The 24,241-nt window shown below is 54.2% G+C and overlaps 1 long non-coding RNA gene across 1 annotated transcript in view; it reads right to left on the reverse strand.

The window, feature by feature from the left end:
* The window catches only part of LOC308186756, a 712,511-nt gene extending 689,147 nt beyond the window's left edge, over positions 1-23,364 (reverse strand). Inside the window, exon 1 of the long non-coding RNA XR_013944252.1 lies at positions 22,916-23,364. This is a non-coding gene — a long non-coding RNA (uncharacterized lncRNA). The remainder of the gene's footprint in view (positions 1-22,915) is intronic.
* Positions 23,365-24,241: the final 877 nt, after the last annotated feature.

Here is a 24,241-nt window from a genome sequence, read left to right on the forward strand (position 1 = left end):
GTGAGTCCAGAGAGTGCACTGGCACCACTGGGGATGCAGTGCAGTGAGTCCAGAGAGTGCACTGGCACCACTGAGAATGCACTTCAGTGAGTCCAGAGAGTGCACTGGCACCACTGGGGATGCAGTGCAGTGAGTCCAGAGATTGCACTGGCACCACTGGGGATGCAGTGCTGTGACTCCAGAGAGCGCACAGGCACCACTGGGGATGCACTGCAGTGAGTCCAGAGAGTGCACTGGCACCACTGGGGATGCACTGCAGTGAGCCCAGAGAGTGCACTGGCACCAGTGGGGATGCACTGCAGTGAGTCCAGAGAGTGCACTGGCACCACTGGGGAAGCAGTGCAGTGAGTCCAGAGAGTGCAGAGGCACCACTGGGGATGCAGTTTAGTGAGTCCAGAGAGTGCACTGGCACCACTGGGGATGCAGTGCAGTGAGTCCAGTGAGTGTACTGGCACCACTGGGGATGCACTGCAGTGAGTCCAGAGAGTGCACTGGCACCACTGAGAATGCACTTCAATGAGTCCAGAGAGTGCACTGGCACCACTGGGGATGCACTGCAGTGAGTCCAGAGAGTGCACTGGCACCACTGGGGATGCACTGCAGTGAGTCCAGAGAGTGCTTTGGCACCAGTGGGGATGCACTGCAGTTACTCCAGAGACTGCACTGGCACCACTGGGGATGCACTGCAGTGAGTCCAGAGAGTGCACTGGCACCAGTGGGGATGCACTGCAGTAAGTCCAGAGAGTGCACTGGCACCACTGGGGATGCACTGCAGTGAGTCCAGAGAGTGCACTGTCACCACTGGGGATGCAGTAAAGTGAGTCCACAGAGTGCACTGGCACCACTGGAGATGCAGTGCAGTGAGTCCAGAGAGTGCACTGGCACCACTGGGGATGCAGTGCAGTGAATCCAGTGAGTGCACTGGCAGCACTGGGGATGCAGTGCAGTGAGTTCAGAGAGTGCACTGGCACTACTGGGGATGCAGTGCAGTGAGTCCAGAGAGTGCACTGGCACCACTGGGGATGCACTGCATTGAGTCCAGAGAGTGCACTGTCACTACTGCGGATGCAGTGCAGTGAGTCCAGAGAGTGCACTGGCCCCACTGGGGATGCAGTGCAGTGAGTCCTGAGAGTGCACTGGCACCACTGGGGATGCACTGCAGTGAGTCCAGAGATTGCACTGGCACCACTGGGGATGCAGTACAGTGAGTCCACACAGTGCACTAGCACCACTGGGGATGCAGTGCAGTGAGTCCAGAGAGTGCACTGGCACCACTGGGGATGCAGTGCAGTGAGTCCAGAGAGTGCACTGGCACCACTGGGCATGCACTGCTGTGAGTCCAGAGAGTGCTCTTGCACCACAGGGGATGCAGTTCAGTGAGTCCAGAGAGTGCACTGGCACCACTGGGGATGCAGTGCAGTGAGTCCAGAGAGTGCACTGGCACCACTGAGAATGCACTTCAGTGAGTCCAGAGAGTGCACTGGCACCACTGGGGATGCAGTGCTGTGACTCCAGAGAGCGCACAGGCACCACTGGGGATGCACTGCAGTTAGCCCAGAGAGTGCACTGGCACCAGTGGGGATGCACTGCAGTGAGTCCAGTGAGTGCACTGGCACCACTGGGGAAGCAGTGCAGTGAGTCCAGAGAGTGCAGAGGCACCACTGGTGATGCAGTGCAGTGAGTCCAGAGAGTGCACTGGCACCACTGGGGATGCAATGCAGTGAGTCCAGTGAGTGCACTGGCACCACTGGGGATGCACTGCAGTGAGTCCAGAGAGTGCACTGGCACCACTGAGAATGCACTTCAGTGAGTCCAGAGAGTGCACTGGCACCACTGGGGATGCACTTCAGTGAGTCCAGAGAGTGCACTGGCACCACTGGGGATGCACTGCAGTGAGTCCAGAGAGTGCAGTGGCACCACTGGGGATGCAGTGCAGTGACTCCAGAGAGTGCACTGGCACCACTGGGGATGCAGTGCAGTGAGTCCAGAGAGTGCACTGGCACCACTGGGGATGCGGTGCCGGGAGTCCAGAGAGTGCTTTGGCACCACTGGGGATGCACTGCAGTTACTCCAGAGACTGCATTGGCACCTCTGGGGATGCAGTGCAGTGAGTCCAGAGAGTGCACTGGCACCACTGGGGATGCACTGCAGTGAGTCCAGAGAGTGCACTGTCACCACTGGGGATGCACTGCAGTGAGTCCAGAGAGTGCACTGTCACCACTGGGGATGCAGTGCAGTGAGTCCACAGAGTGCACTGGCACCACTGGGGATGCAGTGCAGTGAGTCCAGAGAGTGCACTGGCACCACTGGGGATGCACTGCAGTGAATCCAGTGAGTGCACTGGCACCACTGGGGATACAGTGCAGTGAGTCCAGAGAGTGCACTGGCACCACTGGGGATGCAGTGCAGTGAGTCCAGAGAGTGCACTGGCACCACTGGGGATGCATTGCAGTGAGTCCAGAGAGTGCACTGGCACCACAGATGATGCAGTAAAGTGAGTCCAGTGAGTGCACTGGCACCACTGGGGATGTAGTGCCGTGACTCGAGAGAGTGCACTTGCACCACTGGGGATGCAGTGCAGTGAGTCCAGAGAGTGCACTGGCACCACTGGGGATGCACTGCAGTGAGTCCAGAGAGTGCACTGGCACCACTGGGGATGCAGTTTAGTGAGTCCAGAGAGTGCACTGGCACCACTGGGGATGCACTGCAGTGAGTCCAGAGATTGCACTGGCACCACTGTGGATGCAGTGCAGTGAGTCCAGAGACTTCACTGGCACCACTAGGAATGCAGAGAAGTGAGTGCAGAGAGTGCACTGGCACCACTGGGGATGCAGTGCAGTGAGTCCAGAGAGTGCACTGGCACCACTGGAGATGCAGTGCAGTGAGTCCAGAGAGTGCACTGGCACCAATGGGGCTGCAGTGCAGTGAGTCCAAAGAGTGCACTGGCACCACTGGGAATGCACTGCAGTGAGTCCAGAGAGTGCACTGGCACCACTGGTGATGCAGTACAGTGAGTCCAGAGAGTGCACTGGCACCACTGGGGATGCACTGCAGTGAGTCCAGAGAGTGCACTGGCACCACTGGGGATGCACTTCAGTGAGTCCAGAGATTGCACTGGCACCACTGGGGATGCAGTGCAGTGAGTCCAGAGAGTGCACTGGCACCACTGGGGATGCAGTGCATTGAGTCCAGAGAGTACACTGGCACCAGGGTGATGCAGTGCAGTGAGTCCAGAGAGTGCACTGGCACCACTGGGGATGCACTGCAGTGAGTCCAGAGAGTACACTGGCACCAGGGTGATGCAGTGCAGTGAGTCCAGAGAGTGCACTGGCACCACTGGGGATGCAGTGCAGTGAGTCCAGAGAGTGCACTGGCACCACTGGGGATGCACTGCAGTGAGTCCACAGAGTGCACTAGCACCACTGGGGATGCAGTGCAGTGAGTCCAGAGAGTGCGCTGGAACCACTGGGGATGCAGTGCAGTGAGTCCAGAGAGTGCACTGGCACCACTGCGGATGCAGTGCAGTGAGTCCAGAGAGTGCACTGGCACCAGTGGGGATGCACTGCAGTGAGTCCAGTGAGTGCACTGGCACCACTGGGGATGCAGTGCAGTGAGTCCAGAGAGTGCACTGGCACCACTGGGGAAGCAGTGCAGTGAGTCCAGAGAGTGCAGTGGCACCACTAGGGATGCAGTGCAGTGAGTCCAGAGAGTGCACTGGCAGCACTGGGGATGCAGTGCAGTGAGTCCAGAGAGTGCACTGGCACCACTGGGGATGCAGTTCAGTGAGTCCAGAGAGTGCACTGGCACCACTGGGGATGCAGTGCAGTGAGTCCAGAGAGTGCACTGGCACCACTGGGGAAGCAGTGCAGTGAGTCCAGAGAGTGCAGTGGCACCACTAGGGATGCAGTGCAGTGAGTCCAGAGAGTGCACTGGCACCACTGAGAATGCACTTCAGTGAGTCCAGAGAGTGCACTGGCACCACTGGGGATGCAGTGCAGTGAGTCCAGAGATTGCACTGGCACCACTGGGGATGCAGTGCTGTGACTCCAGAGAGCGCACAGGCACCACTGGGGATGCAGTGCAGTGAGTCCAGAGAGTGCACTGGCACCACTGGGGATGCACTGCAGTGAGCCCAGAGAGTGCACTGGCACCAGTGGGGATGCACTGCAGTGAGTCCAGTGAGTGCACTGGCACCACTGGGGAAGCAGTGCAGTGAGTCCAGAGAGTGCACTGGCACCACTGGTGATGCAGTTTAGTGAGTCCAGAGAGTGCACTGGCACCACTGGGGATGCAGTGCAGTGAGTCCAGTGAGTGTACTGGCACCACTGGGGATGCACTGCAGTGAGTCCAGAGAGTGCACTGGCACCACTGGGGATGCACTTCAGTGAGTCCAGAGAGTGCACTGGCACCACTGGGGATGCACTGCAGTGAGTCCAGAGAGTGCACTGGCACCACTGGGGATGCAGTGCTGTGACTCCAGAGAGTGCACTGGCACCACTGGGGATGCAGTGCAGTGAGTCCAGAGAGTGCACTGGCACCACTGGGGATGCGGTGCCGGGAGTCCAGAGAGTGCTTTGGCACCAGTGGGGATGCACTGCAGTTACTCCAGAGAGTGCACTGGCACCAGTGGGGATGCACTGCAGTGAGTCCAGTGAGTGCACTGGCACCACTGGGGAAGCAGTGCAGTGAGTCCACAGAGTGCACTAGCACCACTGGGGATGCAGTGCAGTGAGTCCAGAGAGTGCGCTGGAACCACTGGGGATGCAGTGCAGTGAGTCCAGAGAGTGCACTGGCACCACTGCGGATGCAGTGCAGTGAGTCCAGAGAGTGCACTGGCACCACTGGGGATGCGGTGCCGGGAGTCCAGAGAGTGCTTTGGCACCACTGGGGATGCACTGCAGTTACTCCAGAGACTGCACTGGCACCACTGGGGATGCAGTGCAGTGAGTCCAGAGAGTGCACTGGCACCACTGGGGATGCACTGCAGTGAGTCCAGAGAGTGCACTGTCACCACTGGGGATGCACTGCAGTGAGTCCAGAGAGTGCACTGTCACCACTGGGGATGCAGTGCAGTGAGTCCACATAGTGCACTGGCACCACTGGGGATGCAGTGCAGTGAGTCCAGAGAGTGCACTGGCACCACTGGGGATGCACTGCAGTGAATCCAGTGAGTGCACTGGCACCACTGGGGATACAGTGCAGTGAGTCCAGAGAGTGCACTGGCACCACTGGGGATGCAGTGCAGTGAGTCCAGAGAGTGCACTGGCACCACTGGGGATGCATTGCAGTGAGTCCAGAGAGTGCACTGGCACCACAGATGATGCAGTACAGTGAGTCCAGTGAGTGCACTGGCAGCACTGGGGATGTAGTGCCGTGACTCGAGAGAGTGCACTTGCACCACTGGGGATGCAGTGCAGTGAGTCCAGAGAGTGCACTGGCACCACTGGGGATGCACTGCAGTGAGTCCAGAGAGTGCACTGGCACCACTGGGGATGCAGTGCAGTGAGTCCAGAGAGTGCACTGGCACCACTGGGGATGCACTGCAGTGAGTCCAGAGATTGCACTGGCACCACTGTGGATGCAGTGCAGTGAGTCCAGAGACTTCACTGGCACCACTGGGAATGCAGAGAAGTGAGTCCAGAGAGTGCACTGGCACCACTGGGGATGCAGTGCAGTGAGTCCAGAGAGTGCACTGGCACCACCTGTGATGCACTGCTGTGAGTCCAGAGAGTGCACTGGCACCAATGGGGCTGCAGTGCAGTGAGTCCAAAGAGTGCACTGGCACCACTGGGAATGCACTGCAGTGAGTCCAGAGAGTGCACTGGCACCACTGGTGATGCAGTACAGTGAGTCCAGAGAGTGCACTGGCACCACTGGGGATGCACTGCAGTGAGTCCAGAGAGTGCACTGGCACCACTGGGGATGCACTTCAGTGAGTCCAGATATTGCACTGGCACCACTGGGGATGCAGTGCAGTGAGTCCAGAGAGTGCACTGGCACCACTGGGGATGCAGTGCATTGAGTCCAGAGAGTACACTGGCACCAGAGTGATGCAGTGCAGTGAGTCCAGAGAGTGCACTGGCACCACTGGGGATGCACTGCAGTGAGTCCAGAGAGTACACTGGCACCAGGGTGATGCAGTGCAGTGAGTCCAGAGAGTGCACTGGCACCACTGGGGATGCACTGCAGTGAGTCCAGAGAGTGCACTGGCACCACTGGGGATGTGTCCAGTGAGTCCAGTGAGTGCACTGGCACCACTGGGGATGCAGTGCAGTGAGTCCAGAGAGTGCACTGGCACCACTGGGGATGCAGTGCAGTGAGTCCAGAGAGTGCACTGGCACCACTGGGGATGCAGTGCAGTCAGTCCAGTGAGTGCACTGGCACCACTGGGGATGCAGTGCAGTGAGTCCAGAGAGTGCGCTGGCACCACTGGGGATGCAGTGCAGTGAGTCCAGAGAGTGCGCTGGAACCACTGGGGATGCAGTGCAGTGAGTCCACAGAGTGCACTAGCACCACTGGGGATGCAGTGCAGTGAGTCCAGAGAGTGCGCTGGAACCACTGGGGATGCAGTGCAGTGAGTCCAGAGAGTGCACTTGCACCACTGGGGATGCAGTGCAGTGAGTCCAGAGAGTGCACTGGCACCACTGGGGATGCAGTGCAGTGAGTCCAGAGAGTGCACTGGCACCACTGGGGATGTGTCCAGTGAGTCCAGTGAGTGCACTGGCACCACTGGGGATGAAGTGCAGTGAGTCCAGAGAGTGCACTGGCACCACTGGGGATGCAGTGCAGTGAGTCCAGAGAGTGCACTGGCACCACTGGGGATGCACTGCAGTGAGTCCACAGAGTGCACTAGCACCACTGGGGATGCAGTGCAGTGAGTCCAGAGAGTGCGCTGGAACCACAGGGGATGCAGTGCAGTGAGTCCAGAGAGTGCACTGGCACCACTGCGGATGCAGTGCAGTGAGTCCAGAGAGTGCACTGGCACCAGTGGGTATGCACTGCAGTGAGTCCAGTGAGTGCACTGGCACCACTGGGGATGCAGTGCAGTGAGTCCAGAGAGTGCACTGGCACCACTGGGGAAGCAGTGCAGTGAGTCCAGAGAGTGCAGTGGCACCACTAGGGATGCAGTGCAGTGAGTCCAGAGAGTGCACTGGCAGCACTGGGGATGCAGTGCAGTGAGTCCAGAGAGTGCACTGGCACCACTGGGGATGCAGTTCAGTGAGTCCAGAGAGTGCACTGGCACCACTGGGGATGCAGTGCAGTGAGTCCAGAGAGTGCACTGGCACCACTGAGAATGCACTTCAGTGAGTCCAGAGAGTGCACTGGCACCACTGGGGATGCAGTGCAGTGAGTCCAGAGATTGCACTGGCACCACTGGGGATGCAGTGCTGTGACTCCAGAGAGCGCACAGGCACCACTGGGGATGAAGTGCAGTGAGTCCAGAGAGTGCACTGGCACCACTGGGGATGCACTGCAGTGAGCCCAGAGAGTGCACTGGCACCAGTGGGGATGCACTGCAGTGAGTCCAGTGAGTGCACTGGCACCACTGGGGAAGCAGTGCAGTGAGTCCAGAGAGTGCAGAGGCACCACTGGTGATGCAGTTTAGTGAGTCCAGAGAGTGCACTGGCACCACTGGGGATGCAGTGCAGTGAGTCCAGTGAGTGTACTGGCACCACTGGGGATGCACTGCAGTGAGTCCAGAGAGTGCACTGGCACCACTGGGGATGCACTTCAGTGAGTCCAGAGAGTGCACTGGCACCACTGGGGATGCACTGCAGTGAGTCCAGAGAGTGCACTGGCACCACTGGGGATGCAGTGCTGTGACTCCAGAGAGTGCACTGGCACCACTGGGGATGCAGTGCAGTGAGTCCAGAGAGTGCACTGGCACCACTGGGGATGCGGTGCCGGGAGTCCAGAGAGTGCTTTGGCACCAGTGGGGATGCACTGCAGTTACTCCAGAGAGTGCACTGGCACCACTGGGGATGCAGTGCAGTGAGTCCAGAGAGTGCACTGGCACCACTGGGGATGCACTTCAGTGAGTCCAGAGAGTGCACTGTCACCACTGGGGATGCACTGCAGTGAGTCCAGAGAGTGCACTGTCACCACTGGGGATGCAGTGCAGTGAGTCCACAGAGTGCACTGGCACCACTGGGGATGCAGTGCAGTGACTACAGAGAGTGCACTGGCACCACTGGGGATGCACTGCAGTGAATCCAGTTAGTGCACTGGCACCACTGGGGATACAGTGCAGTGAGTCCAGGGAGTGCACTGGCACCACTGGGGATGCATTGCAGTGAGTCCAGAGAGTGCACTGGCACCACTGGGGATGCATTGCAGTGAGTCCAGTGAGTGCACTGGCACCACTGGGGATGTAGTGCAGTGACTCGAGAGAGTGCACTTGCACCACTGGGGATGCAGTGCAGTGAGTCCAGAGAGTGCACTGGCACCACTGGGGATACAGTGCAGTGAATCCAGTGAGTGCACTGGCACCACTGGGGATGCAGTGCAGTGAGTCCAGAGAGTGCACTGGCACCACTGGGGATGCATTGCAGTGAGTCCAGAGAGTGCACTGGCACCACTGGGGATGCAGTGCAGTGAGTCCAGAGAGTGCACTGGCACCACTGGGGATGCACTGCAGTGAGTCCAGAGAGTGCACTGGCACCACTGGGGATGCACTGCAGTGAGTCCAGAGAGTGCACTGGCACCACTGGTGATGCACTGCAGTGAGTCCAGAGATTGCACTGGCACCACTGTGGATGCAGTGCAGTGAGTCCAGAGACTTCACTGGCACCACTGGGAATGCAGAGAAGTGAGTGCAGAGAGTGCACTGGCACCAGTGGGGATGCACTGCAGTGAGTCCAGAGAGTGCACTGGCACCACTGGGGATGCAGTGCAGTGAATCCAGGGAGTGCACTGGCACCACCTGTGATGCAGTGCAGTGAGTCCAGAGAGTGCACTGGCACCAATGGGGCTGCAGTGCAGTGAGTCCAAAGAGTGCACTGGCACCACTGGGAATGCACTGCAGTGAGTCCAGAGAGTGCACTGGCACCACTGGTGATGCAGTACAGTGAGTCCAGAGAGTGCACTGGCACCACTGGGGATGCACTGCAGTGAGTCCAGAGAGTGCACTGGCACCACTGGGGATGCACTTCAGTGAGTCCAGAGATTGCACTGGCACCACTGGGGATGCAGTGCATTGAGTCCAGAGAGTGCACTGGCACAACTGGGGATGCACTTCAGTGAGTCCAGAGAGTGCACTGACACCACTGGGGATGCAGTGCAGTGAGTCCAGAGAGTGCACTGGCACCACTGGGGATGCACTGCAGTGAGTCCAGAGAGTACACTGGCACCAGTGGGGATGCAGTGCAGTGAGTCCAGAGAGTGCACTGGCACCACTGGGGATGCACTGCAGTGAGTCCAGAGATTGCACTGGCTCCACTGGGGATGTGTCCAGTGAGTCCAGTGAGTGCACTGGCACCACTGGGGATGCAGTGCAGTGAGTCCAGAGAGTACACTGGCACCAGTGGGAATGCAGTGCAGTGAGTCCAGAGACTTCACTGGCACCACTGGGAATGCAGAGAAGTGAGTGCAGAGAGTGCACTGGCACCACTGGGGATGCAGTGCAGTGAGTCCAGAGAGTGCACTGGCACCACTGGGGATGCAGTGCAGTGAATCCAGAGAGTGCACTGGCACCACTGGGGATGCAGTGCAGTGAGTCCAGAGAGTGCACTGGCACCAATGGGGCTGCAGTGCAGTGAGTCCAAAGAGTGCACTGGCACCACTGGGAATGCACTGCAGTGAGTCCAGAGAGTGCACTGGCACCACTGGTGATGCAGTACAGTGAGTCCAGAGAGTGCACTGGCACCACTGGGGATGCACTGCAGTGAGTCCAGAGAGTGCACTGGCACCACTGGGGATGCACTTCAGTGAGTCCAGAGATTGCACTGGCACCACTGGGGAAGCAGTGCACTGAGTCCAGAGAGTGCACTGGCACCACTGGGGATGCAGTGCATTGAGTCCAGAGAGTGCACTGGCACCACTGGGGATGCACTTCAGTGAGTCCAGAGAGTGCACTGACACGACAGGGGATGCAGTGCAGTGAGTCCAGAGAGTGCACTGGCACCACTGGGGATGCAGTGCAGTGAGTCCAGAGAGTGCTCTGGCACCACTGGGGATGCAGTGCAGTGAGTCCAGAGAGTGCACTGGCACCACTGGGGATGCAGTGCAGTGAGTCCAGAGAGTGCACTGGCACCACTGGGGAAGCAGTGCAGTGAGTCCAGAGAGTGCAGTGGCACCACTAGGGATGCAGTGCAGTGAGTCCAGAGAGTGCACTGGCAGCACTGGGGATGCAGTGCAGTGAGTCCAGAGAGTGCACTGGCACCACTGGGGATGCAGTTCAGTGAGTCCAGAGAGTGCACTGGCACCACTGGGGATGCAGTGCAGTGAGTCCAGAGAGTGCACTGGCACCACTGAGAATGCACTTCAGTGAGTCCAGAGAGTGCACTGGCACCACTGGGGATGCAGTGCAGTGAGTCCAGAGATTGCACTGGCACCACTGGGGATGCAGTGCTGTGACTCCAGAGAGCGCACAGGCACCACTGGGGATGCAGTGCAGTGAGTCCAGAGAGTGCACTGGCACCACTGGGGATGCACTGCAGTGAGCCCAGAGAGTGCACTGGCACCAGTAGGGATGCACTGCAGTGAGTCCAGTGAGTGCACTGGCACCACTGGGGAAGCAGTGCAGTGAGTCCAGAGAGTGCAGAGGCACCACTGGTGATGCAGTTTAGTGAGTCCAGAGAGTGCACTGGCACCACTGGGGATGCAGTGCAGTGAGTCCAGTGAGTGTACTGGCACCACTGGGGATGCACTGCAGTGAGTCCAGAGAGTGCACTGGCACCACTGGGGATGCACTTCAGTGAGTCCAGAGAGTGCACTGGCACCACTGGGGATGCACTGCAGTGAGTCCAGAGAGTGCACTGGCACCACTGGGGATGCAGTGCTGTGACTCCAGAGAGTGCACTGGCACCACTGGGGATGCAGTGCAGTGAGTCCAGAGAGTGCACTGGCACCACTGGGGATGCGGTGCTGGGAGTCCAGAGAGTGCTTTGGCACCAGTGGGGATGCACTGCAGTTACTCCAGAGAGTGCACTGGCACCACTGGGGATGCAGTGCAGTGAGTCCAGAGAGTGCACTGGCACCACTGGGGATGCAGTGAAGTGAGTGCAGAGAGTGCACTGGCACCACTGGGGATGCACTGCAGTGAGTCCAGAGAGTGCACTGGCACCACTGGGGATGCACTACAGTGAGTCCAGAGAGTGCACTGGCACCACTGGGGATGCAGTGCAGTGAGTCCAGAGAGTGCACTGGCACCACTGGGGATGCAGTGCAGTGAGTCCAGTGAGTGTACTGGCACCACTGGGGATGCACTTCAGTGAGCCCAGAGAGTGCACTGGCACCACTGAGAATGCACTTCAGTGAGTCCAGAGAGTGCACTGGCACCACTGGGGATGCAGTGCAGTGAGTCCAGAGAGTGCACTGGCACCACTGGGGATGCAGGGCAGTGAGTCCAGAGAGTGCACTGGCACCACTGGGGAAGCAGTGCAGTGAGTCCAGAGAGTGCAGTGGCACCACTAGGGATGCAGTGCAGTGAGTCCAGAGAGTGCACTGGCAGCACTGGGGATGCAGTGCAGTGAGTCCAGAGAGTGCACTGGCACCACTGGGGATGCAGTTCAGTGAGTCCAGAGAGTGCACTGGCACCACTGGGGATGCAGTGCAGTGAGTCCAGAGAGTGCACTGGCACCACTGAGAATGCACTTCAGTGAGTCCAGAGAGTGCACTGGCACCACTGGGGATGCAGTGCAGTGAGTCCAGAGATTGCACTGGCACCACTGGGGATGCAGTGCTGTGACTCCAGAGAGCGCACAGGCACCACTGGGGATGCAGTGCAGTGAGTCCAGAGAGTGCACTGGCACCACTGGGGATGCACTGCAGTGAGCCCAGAGAGTGCACTGGCACCAGTAGGGATGCACTGCAGTGAGTCCAGTGAGTGCACTGGCACCACTGGGGAAGCAGTGCAGTGAGTCCAGAGAGTGCAGAGGCACCACTGGTGATGCAGTTTAGTGAGTCCAGAGAGTGCACTGGCACCACTGGGGATGCAGTGCAGTGAGTCCAGTGAGTGTACTGGCACCACTGGGGATGCACTGCAGTGAGTCCAGAGAGTGCACTGGCACCACTGGGGATGCACTTCAGTGAGTCCAGAGAGTGCACTGGCACCACTGGGGATGCACTGCAGTGAGTCCAGAGAGTGCACTGGCACCACTGGGGATGCAGTGCTGTGACTCCAGAGAGTGCACTGGCACCACTGGGGATGCAGTGCAGTGAGTCCAGAGAGTGCACTGGCACCACTGGGGATGCGGTGCTGGGAGTCCAGAGAGTGCTTTGGCACCAGTGGGGATGCACTGCAGTTACTCCAGAGAGTGCACTGGCACCACTGGGGATGCAGTGCAGTGAGTCCAGAGAGTGCACTGGCACCACTGGGGATGCAGTGAAGTGAGTGCAGAGAGTGCACTGGCACCACTGGGGATGCACTGCAGTGAGTCCAGAGAGTGCACTGGCACCACTGGGGATGCACTACAGTGAGTCCAGAGAGTGCACTGGCACCACTGGGGATGCAGTGCAGTGAGTCCAGAGAGTGCACTGGCACCACTGGGGATGCAGTGCAGTGAGTCCAGAGAGTGTACTGGCACCACTGGGGATGCACTTCAGTGAGCCCAGAGAGTGCACTGGCACCACTGAGAATGCACTTCAGTGAGTCCAGAGAGTGCACTGGCACCACTGGGGATGCACTGCAGTGAGTCCAGAGAGTGCACTAGCACCACTGGGGATGCAGTGCAGTGAATCCTGTGAGTACACTGGCACCACTGGGGATGCAGTGCAGTGAGTCCAGAGAGCTCACTGGCACCACTGGGGATGCAGTGCAGTGAGTCCAGAGAGTGCACTGGCACCACTGGAGATGCAGTACAGTGAGTCCAGTGAATGCACTGGAACCACTGGGGATGCAGTGCAGTGAGTCCAGAGAGTGCACTGGCACCACTGGTGATGCAGTACAGTGAGTCCAGTGAGTGCACTGGTACCACTGGGCCTGCAGTGCAGTGAGTCCAGAGATTGCACTGGCACCACTGGGGATGCAGTGCAGTGAGTCCAGAGAGTGCACTGGCACCACCGATGATGCAGTACAGTCAGTCCATTGAGTGCACTGGCACCACTGGGGATGTAGTGCAGTGACTCGAGAGAGTGCACTGGCACCACTGGGGATGCAGTGCAGTGAGTCCAGAGAGTGCACTGGCACCACTGGGGATGCAGTGCAGTGAGTCCAGAGAGTGCACTGGCAGCAGTGGGGATGCAGTGCAGTGAGTCCAGAGACTTCACTGGCACCACTGGGGATGCAGTGCAGTGAGTCCAGAGAGTGCACTGGCAGCACTGGGGATGCAGTGCAGTGAGTCCAGAGAGTGCACTGGCACCACTGGGGATGCAGTGCAGTGAGTCCAGAGAGTGCATTGGCACCACTGGGGATGCAGTGCAGTGAGTCCAGAGAGTGCACTGGCACCACTGGGGATGCAGTGCAGTGAGTCCAGAGAGTGCATTGGCACCACTGGGGATGCAGTGCAGTGAGTCCAGAGAGTGCACTGGCACCACTGGGGATGCACTGCTGTGAGTCCAGAGATTGCACTGGCACCACTGGTGATGCAGTATAGTGAGTCCAGAGAGTGCACTGGCACCACTGGGGATGCAGTGCAGTGAGTGCAGAGAGTGCACTGGCACCACTGGGGATGCACTTCAGTGAGTACAGAGAGTGCACTGACACCACTGCGGATACAGTGCAGTGAGTCCAGAGAGTGCAGTGGCACCACTGGGGATGCAGTGCAGTGAGTCCAGAGAGTGCTCTGGCACCACTGGGCATGCAGTGCAGTGAGTCCAGAGAGTACACTGGCACCACTGGGGATGCAGTGCAGTGAGTCCAGAGAGTGCACTGGCACCACAGGGGATGTAGTGCATTGAGTCCAGAGAGTGCACTGGTACCACTGGTGATGCAGTCCAGTGAGTCCAGTGAATGCACTGGCACCACTGGGGATGCTGTGCAGTGAGTGCAGAGAGTGCACTGGCACCACCATTGGGATGCACTTCAGTGAGTTCAGAGAGTGCACTGGCACCACTGGGGATGGGTTTCAAGCCAACTGCATTAACCGCTCATGCTTCTTTCTTATGAGACGTTAGTAAACCAATTACATAGCCTTGTCAAGACTAAATCACAGGTAAAAATCCTGTACATCTCATGTGGCCAACCACTCCCAACTAGGATTCCAAGAACCAGGAGGTTCGGTGAAAATAGGGCTAGTGCTATTAGAGGGGTGATTATTAGGGTAAGCCCTAAGCTGTCTTTAATGGAGAAGTATGGGTGGAATGGGATTTTGTCGCAGTCTGATACGATTCCTAGTGGGTTATTTGAGCCTGATTCGTGTAGGAAGGTTAGGTGGACTAGGGTGATTCCTGCAATTAGGAAGGGCAGTAGGAAGTGGATGGCGAAGAATCGGGTTAAGGTTGGATTGTCTACTGAGAATCCTCCTCAGGCTCATTCTACTAGAGTTTGCCCAATGTACGGGATGGCTGAGAATAGGTTGGTGATTACGGTGGCCCCTCAGAATGACATTTGTCCTCATGGTAGGACATACCCTACGAAGGCAGTTGCTATTAGGGTGAGTAGGAGGATTACTCCTGTGTTTCAGGTTTGTTTGTATAGGTAGGAGCCGTAGTAGAGGCCTCGTCCGATGTGTAAGTAGATGCAGATAAAGAAGAGCGAAGCACCGTTGGCGTGGAGGTTGCGGATGAGCCATCCGTACTGGACGTCTCGGCATGTGTGAGCTACTGAGGAGAAGGCGAGTGAAGTGTCTGCGGTGTAGTGTATGGCTAGTAGCAGGCCTGTTAGGATTTGTGTGGCTAAGCAGATGGCTAGAAGGGAGCCGAAGTTTCATCAGGCAGAGATGTTGGAGGGGGCGGGTAGGTCGATTAGGGAGTTGTTGATTATTTTTAGTAGGGGATGGGATTTGCGGATGTTAGGGGCCATTAGTGAGTCTGTGTGTTATTAGGATTATTACCAGGATGGAGAGGGCGAAGGATCCTAGGTAGGCCTTAATTAGCCCTGTGTGTATTGAGGTTGCGGCTTTGCTTGCGGCTACTTGTAGTTCAGCAAGGCCCTCTGGCCCTATTTTTTTGAGTCAGGAGAGGTCGATCAAGTGTAGGGCAATGTTTTGTCCCTTTTCTAGTAGGTTTTTGGAGAAGAATCGGTGTACTAGGGGGTTGAAGTACCCTAATGCAGAGGAGAAGTTTATGAGGGGGTTTGGTTTGGGGTGAGTGAGGGTGTGTGTTATGTTCGATAGTTCTAGGGCTAGGATGATTCCTAGGATTGTTATGAGGATGGCAGCGGTTTTGGTGATAAGGGGTATGGTTATTGGGGGGGTTTTGGTTGGTGTGATGAAAGAGGTAATGATTATTCCTGCTGTAATGCTGCCTAGGGCGAGTCGGGTTAGGGGGGCGGTGATTAGTGGGTTGTTTTCGTTTATTGATACTATTGGGGGGATTCGGGTTTGTCCAGCTTGGACTAGGATGGTTATGCGGATGCTGTAGGTTGCGGTGAATGCTGTGGCTATAAGGGTTAGGAGTAGGGCTCAAGTATTTAGGTATGATGTGTTTAAGCTTTCGATGATGAGGTCTTTTGAGTAGAATCCGGCTAGGAATGGGGTTCCTATCAGCGCCAGGTTTCCGATGGTTAGGCAGGAAGTAGTGACTGGGAGTATTTTCTGTAGGCCTCCTATCTTTCGGATATCTTGTTCTCCGTTTAGGTTGTGGATGATAGACCCTGAGCATAGGAATAGTATGGCTTTAAAGAAGGCATGGGTTGAGATGTGTAGGAAGGCTAGTTGTGGGAGGTTTAGTCCGATAGTGACTATTATTAGTCCTAGTTGGCTGGATGTTGAGAAAGCAATGATTTTTTTGATGTCATTTTGGGTTAGGGCGCATGTGGCAGCGAATAGGGTTGATAGAGCACCTAGGCATAGGCAGGCAGTTAGGGCTGTCTGGTTGGTGGCTAGCAGGGGGTGCATGCGGATGAGCAGGAAGATTCCGGCTACTACTATGGTACTGGAGTGCAGTAGGGCTGATACTGGGGTGGGGCCTTCTATTGCTGCGGGCAGTCATGGGTGGAGTCCAAATTGGGCGGATTTTCCTGCGGCTGCGAGGATTAATCCTATGAGGGGGAGGATTGGGGTTTGGTGGGGGTGTACGGCTTGTTGGATCTCTCAGGTGTTGAATGTTGAAGCTAGTCATGCTATGCTCAGGGTCAGTCCGATGTCTCCGATTCGGTTGTAGATTACGGCTTGTAGGGCGGCGGTGTTGGCATCTGCTCGGCCTTGTCATCAGCCGATGAGAAGGAAGGACATGATTCGTACTCCTTCCCAGCCTACGAATAGGAGGAATATGTTGTTTGCGGTTGTTAGGAGGAGTATGGCGACTAGGAATGTCAGTAGGTAGGTGAAAAATTTTGTTACGTATGGCTCTGAGGCCATGTATCATATGGCGAATTGTAGGATTGATCATGTTACAAATAGGGCGATTGGAAGAAATGTTATTGAGTATTGGTCTATTTTTAGGCTCAGGGGGATTTTAAAGTTTATAATGAATTTTCACTCCCAGTGGCAGGTGACAGATTCTACTCCCGAGTAGATGAATGCGGTTGTAGGGGCTAGGCTAATTAGGAATGCGGTTTTAACAGCGCGGGTGGTGGCTTGTGGGGTGTTTTTAAAGTTTTTAAATAGAAATGGCAGGATGATTGGGGTTAGGAGGATTGTCAGCGTGAGTAGTGTGAGGGAGTTGATTAGTAGTGTGGGGTTCACTCCTTTTACTTGGATTTGCACCAAGATGGGTGGTTCCTAAGACCAGTGGATTGCTGTTATCCTTTAAAAGTAAGGGGGCTGAGGTTTTAGGCTCAGATGTAAGAGTTAGCAGCTCTTGTTGGTTAAACCCTCCCCTCGGCAGGTAAGAAGGTTTGAACTTCTATTCTTAGAATCACAGTCTAATGTTTGGTTTAAACTATACTTGCATGAGGGGATTCCGGAGATCAGTTCGGGTTTGAGGATTAGGAGGAATATTGGGATAATGTGGAGTGTTATGAGCAGGTGTTCTCGCGTGGTTGAGTTTTGCATAGATGTGATGTGGGAGGGGATTGAGCCTCGTTGGGTCATTAGTAGTATGAATAAGGTGTAGGAGGCGGTTAGTAGGGTTGCGATTCCTGTTAGGATGATCGTGAAGGCAGATCAGTTGAATAAGGTGATTATAATGGTTAGCTCTGCTATGAGGTTTGTTGTTGGGGGTAAGGCTATGTTTGTTAGATTGGCCAGCAATCATCAGGTAGCTATGAGTGGTAGGAGAGGTTGTAGGCCTCGTGTGAGTAGTAGAATTCGGCTGTGCGTACGTTCATAGTTTGTGTTGGCTAGGCAGAATAGTATGGAGGAAGTTAGTCCATGGGAAATTATTAGGATCATTGCCCCTGAGAATGATCAGTGGGTTTGGATTATTCCTGCGGCGATAACTAGGCCTATGTGGCTAACGGATGAATAAGCGATTAGTGATTTTAGGTCTGTCTGTCGTAGGCAGATTGAGCTAGTCATTAGGGCGCCTCATAGGGCCAGGGTTAGGAAGGGGTAGTGCAGGAGGTTGGACAGTGGGCCCATAAATAGAGTGACTCGTATAATTCCGTATCCTCCTAGCTTTAGTAGTAGGGCGGCGAGGAGTATTGAGCCTGCGATGGGTGCTTCTACGTGGGCTTTTGGCAGTCAGAGGTGTAGGCCGTATAGTGGGGCTTTTACTATGAATGCTATGAGCAGTGCTAGACCTGATAGTATTCCTGTCCATGAGGTGGATAGGGTTGGGTGGGTTAGTTGTAGGGTTGGCAGGTGCAGGGTGCCAATTTTCACGTATAGGTGTATGATTGTGATTAGCAGGGGTAGAGAGCTTACTGGCGTGTAGAATAGCAGGTAGATGCCAGCGCTTAGGCGTTCTGGTTGGTTCCCCCATCGGGTGATTAAGATTAGGGTGGGAATGAGGGTTGCTTCAAATGAGATGTAAAATAGTGCTAGTTCTGTGGTGGAAAAGGCTAGTAGGATGAATGGCTGGACTGCGACTAAGGTTGAGATAAAGATTCGTTTGCGTTGTAGGGGTTCTTGTTGCAGGTGGTTTTGGCTTGCTATGATTATGAGTGGGAGTAGTCAGCAGGATAGTACTAGGAGGGGGGATGAGATTTGGTCAATTCCTGTTCAGTTGGATAAAAATTTGTAGGGGTAGTAGGTTGGGATTAATCACTGTAGGCTTAGGGCAGCGATTAGGAGGCTGTATAAGGTGGTGTTAGTCCATAGAAATTTTGGTGGAGACAGCAGGGCTGTTGGAAGAAGTATGATTGTGGGTAGGATGATTTTTAGCATTGCAGGAGGTTTAGGTTGTGTAGATGGTCGGAGCCATGTGTGCGGGTGGAGGCTACTAGGATGGCCAGGCCTGTGCCCGCCTCACACGCTGAGAAGGTTAGCATGAGAATTGGTACCATGGTGAATGAGGAGACTTGGTTTTCGATGGATCATATTGATAGGCCTACGAATATCGATAATATTATGCTTTCAAGGCATAGTAGGGCGGATACTAGGTGGGTTCGGTGGAAGGCTAGTCCTAGTCCGCTGAAAATGAAGGCTGAGTAGAAGCTTAAATGTAGGGGCGACATAAGAAAGTTACAGGGTTGGCTGTAATCTGCTGGGTCGAAACCAGCTATCTTTTTGGTTAGACTAACTTTCTGTTATTCTGCTCATTCTAGGCCCCCTTGAATTCACTCGTAGGCCAGTCCGAGTGTTAGGAGAAGGAGGATCACTACAGTTCAGGTGAGGGTCATTAGGGGGGATTGGAGTTGGACGGCTCATGGCAGGGGGAGTAGGAGGGCGATTTCTAGGTCGAATAGGACGAACAGGATGGCTACTGAGGAAGAATCGGACTGAGAATGGTAATCGAGCAGATCCAAGTGGGTCGAATCCACATTCGTACGGTGAGAGTTTCTCTGAGTCGGGGTTTATTTGGGCGAGTCAGAAGTTTAATGCGGTTAGGGCGGCGCTTAGGATTGATGATAGGGCGAATATGAACATGAGTGCGTTCATTGCTCTCCTCTGGGTTTATACCAGATTCTAGAGATTGGAAGTCAATTGTAATTAATATACTAGAAGAGCAAGATCCTCATCAGTAGATGGTTATGTAGAGGAATAGTCAGATGACGTCTACGAAGTGTCAGTATCAGGCTGCTGCCTCGAATCCGAAGTGGTGGTCTGATGTAAAGTGGAACTTGATCAGTCGGAAGAGGCAGACGGTCAGGAAGGAGGATCCGATGATTACGTGGAGTCCGTGGAATCCAGTGGCAACGAAGAAGGTAGATCCGTAGACGCTATCGGCGATTGAGAATGGGGCTTCGTGGTATTCTATTGCTTGTAGGGCTGTGAAGTAGAATCCCAGGAGGATCGTTAGGGTTAGGGCGTGGATGGCGTGTTTTCGGTTTCCTTCTGTGATGCTGTGATGGGCTCACGTTACGGTAACGCCTGAGGCTAGTAGGATGGCTGTGTTTAGTAGGGGGACTTCTATCGGGTTGAGTGGTTTAATTCCTGTTGGGGGTCATTGGCCTCCTAGTTCTGGGGTTGGGGCCAGGCTCGAGTGGAAGAACGCTCAGAAGAACCCTAAGAAGAAGAATGCTTCGGATGTGATGAAAAGGATTATGCCGTATCGTAGGCCTTTTTGGACTGTGGGAGTGTGATGGCCTTGGAAGGTGCTTTCTCGTACAATGTCTCGTCATCATTGGAGTATTACTAGGAGTATTGAGATGAGGCCTAGGGTTAGTAGTATGGATGAGTTGTAGTGGAATCACATGATTAATCCTGAGGTTGTGAGTAGGGCGGCGGCTGCCCCGAAGATTGGTCAAGGGCTTGGGTCAACTATGTGGTATGAGTGTGCTTGGTGTGCCATTAGATGTTTTCTTGTAAGTATAGGCTTAGAAGGAGCACGAAGACGTAGGCCTGGATTATGGCTACTGCTACTTCTAGGATGGTTAGGAGTAGTAGGATGATTATTGTTAGGATGGATACTGCAGGAAGGGTGGGTATTAATGCAATGGAGGCTGTAGAGATGAGTTGGATGAGTAAGTGTCCTGCTGTAAGGTTGGCTGTAAGGCGGACTCCGAGGGCTAGGGGGCGGATTAGTAGGCTGGTTGTTTCGATCAGGATTAGTGCGGGGATTAGGGGTGTAGGGGTACCTTCGGGTAATAGGTGGGCTAAAGAGGCTGATGGTTGGTTTCGTAGGCCTGTTAGTAGTGTGGCGAGCCATAGTGGGAAGGCTAGGGCTATGTTCATAGATAGTTGGGTGGTTGGGGTGAATGTATATGGAAGGAGGCCTAGAAGGTTGATTGTAAGAAGTATGATTATTAGGGATGTAAATATTATGGCTCATTTGTGGCCATTTTTGTTGAGTGGGACTATTAGTTGTTTTGTGATTAGGTGAAGGAGTCATGTTTGGATAGTAGAAAGGCGGTTGTTGATTCATCGGTTGTTTGGGGACGGGAATAGTAGGGCTGGGAAGAGTAGGGATAGTAGGATTAAGGGGATGCCAAATAGATTGGGGCTGGAAAATTGGTCAAAGAAGCTTAGGTTCATGGTCAGGATCATGGTGTGGGTTTGGTAGTGAGGGAGGTCTTATTTGATGGGGGGTTGGTTGTGGTGAAGGCTAGTAGTTTTGGTTGGATGAGGAGTGCTAGGGTTAATCAGGTTATAATTATGATTGAAAATCATGGTGCGGGGTTAAGCTGTGGCATATCATTAAGGAGGGGGAAGTCCCTCTTTGGCTAGCTTAAAAGGCTAGTGCTCTTGCATAGCTTCTTAATGATTAGGATGATGATAGAAGGGACGATCAGGCCTCGAAATGTGGGAGTGGGGTTGATTCTACTACAATGGGTATGTAGCTGTGATTAGCCCCGCAAATTTCTGAGCATTGTCCGTAAAAAATCCCAGGCCGGGTGGTAATGAATGAAGTTTGGTTTAGTCGGCCTGGGATTGCGTCTGTTTTAACTCCGAGCGTTGGGACTGCTCAGGAGTGGAGTACGTCTCCTGCAGTAATGATCACGCGGATGGGGGATTCTATTGGGATAACTACGCGGTGGTCAACTTCTAGCAGTCGGAAGTGGCCGTTGGGTAAGTCTGGGGTGGGCACTATGTAGGAGTCGAATGATAGGTCTTTGAAGTCTGTGTATTCGTAGCTTCAGTATCATTGGTGGCCGATGGCTTTTAGGGTGAGGTCTGGTTCATCGATTTTGTCCATTGTGTAGAGGATTTGTAGGGATGGGAGGGCGAGGAGTACCAGGACGATAGCAGGTAGGATTGTCCAGATCAGCTCTACTTCTTGGGCGTCTACAGCATTGGACGAGAGTTTTTCTGTTAGTATGTGGGCTAAAAGGTAGAGAACTAGGCTGCAGATAGCTAGGGCAACGATTAGGGCGTGGTCGTGGAATTCAACGAGTTCTTCTATGATGGGTGATGAGGCGTCTTGGAATCCTAGTTGGGAGTGGTTGGCCACATGAGATGTACAGGATTTTTACCTGTGATTTAGTCTTGACAAGGCTATGTAATTGGTTTACTAACGTCTCATAAGAAAGAAGCATGAGCGGTTAATGCAGTTGGCTTGAAACCAGCATGTGAGGGTTCGATTCCTTCCTTTCTTGTACTTGGACGAAGGCCGGTTCCTCGAAAGTATGGTATGGGGGAGGGCAGCCATGGATTCATTCAACGTTTGTGGTAGTTAGTTCTGGTTGTAGGACTTTTCGTTTGGCCGGAAAGGCTTCTCAGATGATGAATATTAGTATGATTACGGCTACTATTGAGATTAGGGAGCCGATGGAGGAAATGGTGTTTCATAGTGTGTAGGCGTCGGGATAGTCCGAGTATCGTCGGGGTATTCCTGCTAGGCCTAGGAAGTGCTGGGGGAAGAACGTTAGGTTTACTCCTGTAAATATTACCCCGAAGTGGGCTTTTGCTCATGTTTGGTGTAGGGTAAACCCAGTGAGTAGTGGGAATCAGTGAGTAAATCCTGCTAGAGGCCATCCTAGTATAGGTAGAAGGTAAGTAAGGCCAATTTGGGGCTGTAAACTAGGATGATGGCGATTCAGCCTAAGTGGGAGATGGACGAGAAGGCTAGGATTTTGCGTGTTTGTGTTTGGTTCAGTCCTATTCAGCCTCCTAGTGCTGTTGAGGCTAGGGCCATGGCGGTGAGTAGAGCTGGGTCGAGGGATTTGGATGTTAGTAGGAGCAGGGTTAGTGGGGGAATTTTATGAGGGTCGAGAGTAGCAGGGCTGTTATTAGTGGCGATCCTTGTAGTACTTCTGGGAATCAGAAGTGAAATGGCACTAGGCCCAGTTTAATAGCGATTGCTGCTGTCAGTAGTAGACAGGAGGTTGGGTGGTTTATTTGTGTGATGTCTCATTGGCCAGTGACTCAGGCATTGGTTATGCTAGAGAATAGGACCAGGGCGGAAGCAGCTGCTTGGGTTAGGAAGTATTTCGTTGCGGCTTCTACTGCTCGTGGGTGGTGGGATTTGGCAATTAGGGGAATGATGGCTAGTGTGTTGATCTCCAGTCCTGTCCAGGCCAGAACTCAGTGGTTGCTGGAAATTGTGATTGTGGTGCCCAAGATGAGGCTGAAGGTTATGATTGGGGTCGCGTAAGGGTTCATTAGTAGAGGAGGGGGTTAAACCATCATTTTCGGGGTATGGGCCCGATAGCTTGATTAGCTGACTCTACTAGAAAATAATATAAGGGAAGTATGGAGAATTTTGATTTCTCTTGTGTGGGTTCAATTCCTACTTTTCTAAGGTCAACAGGAAATGAGAGGGCTGTTATACCTTTATGTTCACTTTATCATAGTGACCCTTTGTAGTTCAGGCACATTTCCTTATGTAAGGAGGTAGGCCTGCATAGCAGATAGGTATGCTGATGTGTCAGAGGCACAGAGCTAGTGTGAGGGGTAGGAAGTTTTTTCATAGTAGGTGCATTAGTTGGTCATATCGGAATCGTGGGTATGAAGCTCGGACCCATAAGAAACCAGAAGATAGTAGGAGGACTTTTGTGGCTAGGATGACGGGGAATAGTTCTGTGGGTGGCCCTAGGGCGCTTGGGTTTAGGAATATGATGGCTGTAAGTGTATTTATTAGCATAATGTTCGCATATTCAGCTAGGAAGAATAAGGCGAAGGGTCCTGCGGCGTATTCAACGTTAAACCCTGAGACTAGCTCAGATTCACCCTCTGTGAGGTCAAAAGGAGCTCGGTTTGTCTCTGCTAGGGTGGATACGTATCATATTATTGCTAGGGGTCATGAGGAGAAAATGAAGTATAGAGGCTCCTGTGCGACGGCAAAGGAGCTGAGTGTGTAGCTTCCGCTTAGTATGATTATTGATAGCAGGATTATGGCCAGTGTCACTTCGTATGAAATGGTCTGTGCTACTGCCCGTAGGGCTCCGATTAGTGCGTATTTTGAGTTCGAGGCTCAGCCTGATCATAGGACTGAGTAGACGGCTAGGCTTGACATGGCTATTAGGAAGAGAACTCCGAGGTTTAGATCTGCTAGGGGAAATGGGAGTGGTAGTGGTGCTCAAGTGGTGAGGGCTAGGACAAGGGCTAGTATTGGTATCAGAATGAATAGAAGTGGGGAAGAGGTAGAGGGTCGGATGGGCTCTTTGGTAAATAGTTTCAGTCCGTCCGCAAATGGTTGAAGTAGGCCAAAAGGCCCGACAACGTTAGGGCCTTTGCGGGATTGTATGTAGCTTAGGATTTTCCGTTCTACTAGGGTTAGGAAGGCTACGGCAATCAGGATTGGGATGATGTATAGGAGGGATATAATGAGGCAGCTTAGTGTTGTTATTTGAATCATGGGTGAAGCTAGGGAGAGGATTTGAACCTCTGGGGAAAGGGCTTAAGCCTTCTGCACTTGCCGGGCTCTGCCACTCTAGCTGGTCCTTTTCTAGGATTGAAAGTGGTGGGGGAAGGCCCTCTTCACGGTTTAGTTGGTTTCACTGCTTAGAGGGGGGGGGCGTGCTTGTGGTATTGGCCCCACTTTCCCGGTCCTTTCG

The sequence above is a fragment of the Anser brachyrhynchus genome (genome assembly GCF_964034855.1).
Source record: "Anser brachyrhynchus genome assembly, contig: SCAFFOLD_47, whole genome shotgun sequence".
In the NCBI taxonomy this organism is placed as follows: domain Eukaryota; kingdom Metazoa; phylum Chordata; class Aves; order Anseriformes; family Anatidae; genus Anser; species Anser brachyrhynchus.